Below are 10110 nucleotides of genomic sequence, written 5' to 3'. Positions count from 1 at the left end.
AATATATATATATACACATATATATATATATATATATATATAAATATTTGTTATTTTGCTCTGATGAGTGAATGAATCTCGTGATTTCATAACTTGTTATAAATATTTAATGCAATTATTGCTATCAATCCAAATAATATTACCACTATTAAGATTCTTTTTGATAAGAAATTACTATTGTAAGTAACTATAATATGTAATAGTGTACAAATATATAAGTTTTACTTATATTTTTTTTTATATAATACGAACACAGGTGATATTTATGTTTATTTAAGGTCATCATACCTACAAAAATTTTAGTGAATCAAATTATAAGGTGTCAAGCAATTTTACTAATCACAATCAAAATTGCGATCTTATGTTTTCAAATGCTTGACTGTGATTGACCGATTTGTTTACAGCCTTACGATTACGATCAAAATTTTTATACGTGTAATGGTCTTTACTCTGAGTTCTCTGTATTTTAAATTGTAATAGTGTTAATAGTGATATGGTAGTAGTGTGTATAAAAAAGTATACTAAATGTACCAGCAGTGAACAGAAATGACTTGATTTAGATATCGTGAGTAGATTTGCGAGTTTTTTTTTGGGCTATACTTTCTTTTTAGTAATTGGTTAATCATTGAATTATATGAAAAGACTCAGTGCAAAGACAGTTTAATCTCACCTGACTAGAACAGACATTCTTGTTCTCAGTTGTACATTTAGTTCATTGTATTTTTATTTGTTCTATTATTATTTTTGATAGTACAGCGTACATAATGCTTTACTTAAATAAATCACCTTTGTTGCTATCTAATTAAGTATAGTATAAGTAATTCAAAAGTATTTTTGTACTAAGTAATAATATACATATTTTTGTAATTTTTACATGATGACATAAGATATATAAATAAGCATAAAATGCCAGAATATATTTTATGTTAAAACACATATTAAAATATATTTTGTAAAAAAAGATCCGTGATTATCACTTATAACAAATATTCCGAGTATTTCCCGAGAAGGTTTTTATTAAATGTTCTTTTTTTTTTAACGAATGAAAAAATATTAAAATTTATTAAAATTTACATCGAGCTACTTTCTTATAATGTAATCCTAAAACGCTACTGAATAATACAGTATTGCTATCAAAACGAAAATTTTACAAAGAAATAGGTCACTTTTAATTCATGTAATATGTACATGTACAAGTTTCTCATGCACTTTTAATGACAAAATATTGATAATTTAGATTTATAAACATAAAGAATCTAATTATTAATTTAAAAGGGAAGAAGAAATAAGTATATTATCATATAGTCTTAAAATGATTTAAAATGGAGATCTTAAAATGTAATCGTATTTTGATTGTGTTCCAAAATTTACTGTTAGTATTGAAAATTTATAGTTCATATTACGTGCATTATACATTTTTAATACTGCCAGTAAATTTGGAAAACAGAGCGCAAGCGCGTGTGTGTATATCTTCTTACGTAATACTTAAATAAAATATATATAACACAACCTGCTTAAAAGTTAAAATAACTTATGTTTCTTCCTGTAATACTAAAATAAGGGTCCAAACTGGAGTTGTTACCTTCGAAGATTCGATGCTTAGAAAGAATACAAATCTTCGAAAGTTGAAATTTAAAGTGTCTTCGAAGTTTATATATACTTCTAGGCTTTAAAAAATATACTTGTACAAATAGAAAAAAATATATTTGTAATATATAGATATTTTTTTATAGATATATTTTAAAATGAAAATACATAGATACTTATAGGTCTATTTTTAAATGAAAATACACTTGTTACTATTAACCTGTAATTCACACCTTTGGGCCATTCGTTCTGCGCATTTCTTTTCTTTGAAATACTATGAGCATTTGGTCAAATATCGGGCTTTTTTATTTCTAAAGAAAGTTTGGCATCTAGAGAACAAGTTTTGTGCATTGCTGGCCTCAATTCGTGCGTACCCTTTAACTGGCATAATTCTGAGTTCACCTCTGGATTACAACTGATCCAACGTGTATACAGAGTGTATATTTTTTGTAATAAAAAATTTTTTATTTTTTTCCTTTATTTTCAACCAATTCTCGGTTGTATTGAGGGAATATTTCGCGAATTATTAAAAAAAGAATTTAATCTTAGAACAACATTAATAAACACAATTTTTGGTACCCTTGTGCTAAATGTTGTCAGTAATATATATTATGTTGTCTGTAATGTTATAAAGAACATTTCCTTAATAAATTATAAGTTTTTTTAACACAATAGCAATAATAAAATGCATTGTTTAAAATGTAAGTGTAATATATCTTCAATTTATGGCCATTCACGTATATTAAGAAAATATTATTTTTAGGTTACTCAATAATTAAACTTTTTGGACAGCTGATCTAGTTTTTGTTTGTAGTTTGAAATATCAATTTTAAGATATGAACTATATTTTTCTTTTAAACATTTTTATTCTAGAATTTTACATTTTTATATAAAACAGTGCATTTTTCTTATTTTGTTAATTATATTTAGTTATAATAATTTATCTGCAATTTGTTATGAATATATAACTGTACAAATACTTTCTAAAGGTGTCAAAATATGTATAAAAATTGTTTAATAATTTATATATACTTGCAAAAGTGATGAAAATTAATCCAGGACACAAATAACCGAACCTATATAGTAGGGGAGAACGTATATAGTACTTGGCACTTTTTAGGAAAATTTTAAATAAAATGCAATTATAAAGAAAATACCAAGATTATATTTTATATAACTTATGTTCTTAGCTATAGATTTGCATTTAAAGTTTAGGCCAGAGCTAAGACTATGATGGAAAATAATAAAAAATGAAAAATAGGAAAAGTGCCCATCCCTCCCTACGTGCGGAAGGCTTGAACATTTTTCGTATAATATCTACAGATATATTACGACGATCTGTTTTCTTTTTATATTTAAATGGCATGGTAATCCTGTGAATAAAAACCAAAAATTATGACAGTGACTGAAACATAGAGAGCTTCTCACGTTAAACTTAGCGGTCTGTTAGCGTTGCTTGAAATCTTCAAAAACTTCTGCATTTAAAATAGATAAGTATATATTCGGGCGTTGAAGAAAAGAAAGCAAAGATATTGAGTGCAAAAAGTGCAAGCAACGCGACAGACCTAGGTTTGGGCATGCTCGAATCTCCCTAACCAACTAATGGCCAAAGCTCTCAACCACTACATTGTTAAATAAATGATCGTTCAAGTTTTTTTAGCTTAAAGAAACACGTCCGAAAATTAGCTCACGTTATAAGTAAAACACCCACCTTTTATTGTCACAATATAATTTTGTATAAATGCAAAGTAATAATAATGGAATTAGACAGAAACAAACACAAAATAGTTACTTTTCGATATTCGAATTGTAAAACAGCACAGGTACACAAACGTTATCACGCGTTGCACTGTGATGTCACTTATCAGTGTTGCCATCATGACAGCTACAAATAGTCACAGTGGCATTTTCCTAAACTTTATTAACGTCGGAAGATTTTAAAGATAGTGTCCAATCCTCCCGACTGCCCAAAGGTCCTCATGAGACCCCTAAATTCAACAAATAATTTAAATATAATTTTATATTTATTCATGGTGTAAGATGTTATCCCTTCCACCATGTATTTATCTCATGGAGAACACAAATTAATGAGAAATCTCAAAAGCTTTGAAAATATTGCTGAACAAAATTTGGAAATTAGATTTTTAATGAGTAATATTTATAGATGTTCTCAGTAAAAAGTTTTTTCTTTCAAAGATAGGATATAGATATCTCGCGATTTTATTCTCGATATCTCGATATATCTTCAACATGACGTCCAGCACTCAGCAGACGATTGTAATCGAGGCACAGCGATTTCGGGGCTCGACGACGTTTTGCAATCTTTTATTTAAATTTTCACGTTTGAAATCGAATTTTCTACCGTGAAACAATGGCCGAGGGCGAACAAAAGCTTACGGGCTTGGCAAAACATTTTAATAGTCAAACAAATTATGGTCGGAGGAATGTAAGTAACTTAACCTCAAAATTTTGACGTCGCTTGTAGACCAGGATCTCGACAAGTCTTTTTATTTACATACGAATGGATTTTCAAGTGTCTTATTTTCTAGGTGACGGTTGCAACTTACGCTGGTATAGGAGTGATTGCCTTGTACTTCTTCGTGAGATCAAAGACTAAAAAGACATAACTTATAGAATTGCAGTCGCATTATGTAATAACGATACATGTGCGGTATCATAATATTCTTTAAATAAATGTAGTCGAAATATCTTTTCGCAAATTTATCTTATTCTTAGTGCTTGTTCCAGTCAGTCTCTAACTGTTTAATGACCACAGATAATTATTTGCTAAAAACATATGTGTCATTTAATAATCGCGTTTAATCAAGAAATTGATTTTACGTTTGTTATTTATTTTATTGAAATCGTAATAATAATATGTTAGCAAAGGAGAGATTATTAAATAGAATACATTTAATTCTTCTTCGCATATCGAATATTTCTTATTGTATGTTTACTCTGTTCTTGTAATATTTTAAAAGCTGTGATTTTTTTATTGATCCTTCTTTTCTTCTATAAAATGTAATTTCCTGTCATGCCTTGTTTAATGTTTTAAAAAACTGCATAGTTAATTCTTGATATTATAAGCGCAAAGACTTTGTAATAATCATTTTTCATGTTGGAACCTCAGTGTGTTATATGAATTAACATCATGTTATGAGGGATTGAATAAATGTAACTCTTGCATTGATTGTGCGAATTTATTTTATGTACAATAAAATTGATTTAAAGCATAATTGAATGATAAAGAGGATATACGTTTACATGAGTGGCGAAATATGTTTCTAACTTATAGATTATAAAGAGAGCTATACTAGCGAGTTACATGAAAATATATTTATATGATATGCTTTGGCAGCATAATGGAATAGAAGTATTGGCTGGAGTAGAAGCTTAATTTGAGGATTATGGTTCTTTTACACAATAAAGAAAATTTATAAATATATTTTACTTTTTATTTAAGTGCTAAATATTTCAATTTTCATTAATTTTATTAAACATTATTAGATATATAAAGAAAAAACATAAGAATATATAAGTATTTTGATAATTTTTAAATCAAATTTTGGAATCAATTTTACATTAATGTCTTTCATCTTCTTTAATTAAAAATAGACAAATGTCAGTACTGTTTTTTCTAGTCAATGTTCACTATTATTTGATGATTCCTATCATATTTACAAGAATGTCGAGACAGCAGTAAGATATGATAAATAGTAAGATGGGCTTAGCATATGTACATGTCGTTGTATATATTAAATACATGAGTATACATATTTATAATGAGCTCAAATATTATAGAAATTCTGTGACTAGAATGGCGAATCTCTTTTATCGTATAATTACGAGAGCGTTTTGTTTCCCTCTGTACTTAAATCTAATTTCTTCCCTTCTTCTTACAGATAAGAATATGTTCGGGAATCGTTAAATTTAAACTTACAGTATTTTTTATCTTATACATATTATCCGAAAACTAAATTAGGAATTAAACAGTTTATCACTAGCTGATGTTTATTGATGTTTTATCAAATAAAAAATATAGCTATAAATAAATAATTTTTGCAATAGAAGAAAAAGGTCAGTAGATACTATTTTGTAAATTTGTAGATAGAAATATATTTATAATTCTTATATTAATATCTAGTTTTTTAACGATTTTCTTTAAAATATATCTATATATTTTTGCTTGCTCTTATGAGATGAACATCATTTTTTTCAATGAATATATTATTTTACATGCTATTCGTGAAATTTAGATTAAAAGACACTTATAATTATTGTTAATAAGAGTACATTTTGATTTGACTATAGTTATGGCGTTTCTCAGCGCATCCATTCTTTCCATTCTATCTTAAAATATCATTTTTTATTTTAAATCTCTACACACGAATAAAAGAAAATATGCGCAGTATACACACACACACACACACACACACACACACACACACACACACACACACACACACGTGTGTGTGTGTGTGTGTGCGCGCGCGCGCGCGTGTATACATATATATCAATTTTTCGTTTTGTGTGAAAATAAAGATTTAAAAATGCTGTAAGTTTACTATAAGAAACATACTGGAAATTAATTTTATATTTCATTACTTATATTGAATTAGCCATCTAAATCACTCTGAATATCAAACTATGCTTGAGAAATACGAAAAATTATGAAATTATTTACATATCTATTATTCCAATTAGGTTTTTTTTTTAAATTGCATTAGCAGCAATGATCTTGTGATTCCAATAATGATAATAGGCAATCTTTTTTCGTCAGTTGACGAATGTTAGTTGGGGTTGATCAGTATGCAAGTTTCAAAGAGTAATAGTCCAAGAATGCAAGTTACAGAATTCTCTATAGCCAGGACAAAAGTTCTCCCCGAGGAAATGTCACATTATTGGGTTCTTCTGACTTTGAAATTCGATTTATTTTCTTCGGAGAGCTTAGTACGTGACTGACATGCCGGAAGTTCGCGAAACCTACTCAGTCAGAGTTAGCAGATTACTTTAAACATTTTTTTAAGGTAACACTGCAGGAGTGTAATATTTTTCGAGTAAAGTTTACCTTCTGATCTTAATAGCTTTTTATTGACCTGGCATACAAGATTTTTTATTGTATTCATAAGTTTTTGAATTTTTTCATAAAATATAAAGAATACTTAAATAGAACATACTTTTAAAATTTAAAACAACGGAAAACTTAAATTAAATAAAAATGATTACTATAAAGCACGTATATTTAAAAGTATTTCAAGACTGAAAATTAAAAGATTTTACTAAATTAAAATATCTTATAAGATAAAAAGAAATCTTATCCTTTAATTGATTAATTTTTTTTTGTTTTTGAACATCTGTATGGTTCAGAGAAGATAAAATAAAACCTTAAGAAAATATTGGGTTGAAGAAAAAGTTCTGCGGAATTTTGTTAGCTTAAAATTATATACAGAATATATTTGTTGCGAAATGTTCGACTATCTGATGTGAAAGTTTAGTTTTTCCTAAAAGTTTGTTTTTAAAAAATGTTCCTATGACTTTTTGTTACCAAATTACACGTGGATTAAATAAAAGAACATTTTTTGATTACTCATAACTCCGTTAAAAATCGTTGTATCGTAATTAATAAAACAGATTTTTAAAGCTGAAACGTTACTCTATCAAGTGGTGTAATTGCTAATTTAAAAAAAAATAGAATACATTTATGTTAAAAATGTGATATTACTATTCTTTTTCCATTGTGCAATGATTATAAGAATAATAATATCACATTTTTAACGCAAATTTCTATATATTTTACATTAAAAAAATTAGCATGATATTTATTCGATAGAGCAACATTTCAGATTCTTTAAGAATCATTTTTTTAATTGCAGTACGATGATTTTTAATGTAGGTATGAGCAATCAAAGTCAGAATGCTCCTTTTTATTTAACTCGCGAATAACTCAGGAACAAAAAATTGTAGAAATATTAAAAAAAAAACGATTTTGTAAGGAAAACTCCCCTTTCACGATATAGATAGTCGAAAAATTTCACAAATTTTTTTTGATACGTGATAGACTCACACAGTGAGAAGAAAAATTTTTCTTTTATTCAGCTCGTAGTTTCATATGTATAAAAATTACAAAACTTACATAAATTCAAAAAATATAGTAACCATTCGAAAGTAGAGATTTCAAGCTTTTGAAACCCTTTTTTTTAAATTTAAATTTTTGATTATTTTTAACGAATATGTGGTATATATAATTTTGAGTTAAAATACCGCAGAACTTTTCTTTCAACCCCATACGTATTATGTTCCTGACACGTACTCTAAAATTCTTATCAAAAGTATAAATAGTCTATTTTTATTACATTCGATGTGAAACATAGCTATAAATTGTTCATATCATTCTTTTTACTTCTTTTGTGTCAATAGGTAAGATAAGATTTGATGTTATGAGAGAGAAATATCGTTTTTATAAATTTAATAGAGATTCTCGTTTTCTTATGAGAGGCTCCTTATTCTAAATATATCCTTATTCTAAATATATTTACATGTACTTATGTATTCACAACATTCTTTAAATTTATTAGATATTTAATACAATCTTTTAATTGTCGAGATATTGAATTAATATTAAAACTTAAAAGTTTGTGAAAGATAAAATTCAAGATTCTTAAAACAAAAAAGTTTCAAATTTTCTTCAATTGTGAGGGAAATATATTATTTTATATTTGGAACTGTGATGCATATTTCTATTTTTTAATTATTATTTCCATTGCAAATTTAAGGATTCAAGATCAATTTTGATGGGATATTTTGTTTGATACTTGACATTTTTTGTCACAAAAAGGGAAAATTTCTTATTATACAATAATTAATGAATTAAATATAATTATTAGATTATTTAATTTAATAATTATATTTAATTCATTAATTTATATTATAATCTATTAAGCCAATATCGCTTTGCGTCTTTTATGAACAATAAGAAAATTCATGTTCGGTGATTACGGAAGCATGAATGAATCAATGTAATCGCGTGACCGCTTAAGATATTTAAAATGGAAATTGATATCGGCGACATTAAGACCGATATTCACAATTGATTCTTATATTTAATCCTTCGGTTTACTATATATTTTGTTATGTATATATATGCACTGGATATTTTGTAAAAATATCGTATACAAATTATATGAACATATAAAATTCATTATACCTTATCCATTTTTTTTTTTAATGAAACGTCAGATATTAAGGTATATAACAGTAACAAGCAAATGTATCTTTAATAATATAAAATTTATAGCTGCATATAAACTATTGTAAAAGGAACAGTCGGGTATGTCACCAGTACTAGAAGGTTTAAGATGTCATAAGTCAATCACAAAATTGTATTAGCATTTTAAGGCATTACTTAAGACAGTCTAAAATAAGAACGAATTGTGATATCGGTCTTATTAAGATTATATATATATATAGTTTATTTCTTTCTTTAACATTCGACTAGATCGTCTTGAAGCAAGATGGTACTTTCGGAAAATCACTCTAAGGATCATCGTTGCAAGAAACTTGGCCTTTTTGAGTTCTTTCACGACAGGAAATACGAAAACTTATTCTTAACGATCCTTTTCTTTTATATCGAAGTTGGCGGACGGCTATGCCGTCCCGCAGGATTACAACATTCGAGCTTGAGGATTGGACTGAACTTTTCCTAAAGGTACAATAATATCGATTGTCCAATGCAGTGCTGAATCGTTCCCATCTTATTCTTATGTTTCTCTATCCGTTCTGGACATTGGAATTGTTAATGTAACTGCGAGGACGTATATAGAGGAAATGTTATAATATCGATTATTTTGCTGATTATACTTTTTCTATTTCCGTTCTTATTCTATTCTTTTTGGTTTATATAGATTGTCTTAATGCCCGGTTAAGATTCTCAACAGAATTCTTAATTGAATAATAAAAATATAAATTTTGATTAAAAAATTAAAATAATGAATAATCATATTGGTTGTTTTATTGTTTATTATTACGGTATAAAGTGGTCTATCTATTGTTCGTCTTGCTTCTTCCGAATGTTTTCTTGCTTCAGTTTCGACTAGATGATATTTTAAATAATCTAGGGAAAATATTAGATAATGTTGATTATCTTTTACATCGCTTTGGTCCTTTTTGACATCCTTTTAATATTTGACATTTTGAATGGAATAAAAATATCAATAGGATGTTTTAATTTTAATAACATTTTGTATCACTTATCAAATAATATATCAGAAAATGTAGCGAGTGATTATATAATAGTCATAGATTACAGCGTAAAGATGTCATTCTTCTTGTTCTATCAGTTCTAACTAAAAATTTCGGCAAACAATTGAGACACAGTTGATTTCTGGCAAGATAACAAATATAAAAAGACTGACATTTTGTTGTCCATTGGCATTGGAATTATCACATTCTACTCTTTTCACTTTTAATGAGTGAAAGTTCTTAACATTGATTAAAAACACTCGGCAAACTTCCAATTGTGTAATG

The 10110-nt window shown here is 27.1% G+C and overlaps 1 protein-coding gene and 1 long non-coding RNA gene across 3 annotated transcripts in view; one reads left to right on the top strand and one right to left on the bottom strand.

Moving 5' to 3' along the window:
* The first annotated feature begins 3843 nt into the window (after positions 1–3843).
* Positions 3844–4242, top strand: LOC108751375. Its single transcript, XR_001939480.1, has 2 exons — positions 3844–4033; positions 4137–4242. It is a non-coding gene; the product is annotated as an uncharacterized LOC108751375 (long non-coding RNA).
* A 5570-nt stretch (positions 4243–9812) lies between these two features.
* LOC108751341 (FMRFamide receptor) overlaps positions 9813–10110 on the bottom strand; it is a 53824-nt gene continuing 53526 nt past the window's right edge. For both annotated transcript variants that reach the window (XM_018491452.1, XM_018491453.1), the window contains exon 7: positions 9813–10093. The gene's annotated coding sequence lies outside the window, so the exon portion shown is untranslated. The remainder of the gene's footprint in view (positions 10094–10110) is intronic.

The sequence above is a fragment of the Trachymyrmex septentrionalis genome, unplaced genomic scaffold, assembly GCF_001594115.1.
Source record: "Trachymyrmex septentrionalis isolate Tsep2-gDNA-1 unplaced genomic scaffold, Tsep1.0 scaffold44, whole genome shotgun sequence".
NCBI classification, from domain to species: Eukaryota; Metazoa; Arthropoda; class Insecta; order Hymenoptera; family Formicidae; genus Trachymyrmex; species Trachymyrmex septentrionalis.
Note: the sequence above shows the minus strand (reverse complement) of the source record. Positions and strands in the feature narration are given on the sequence as shown.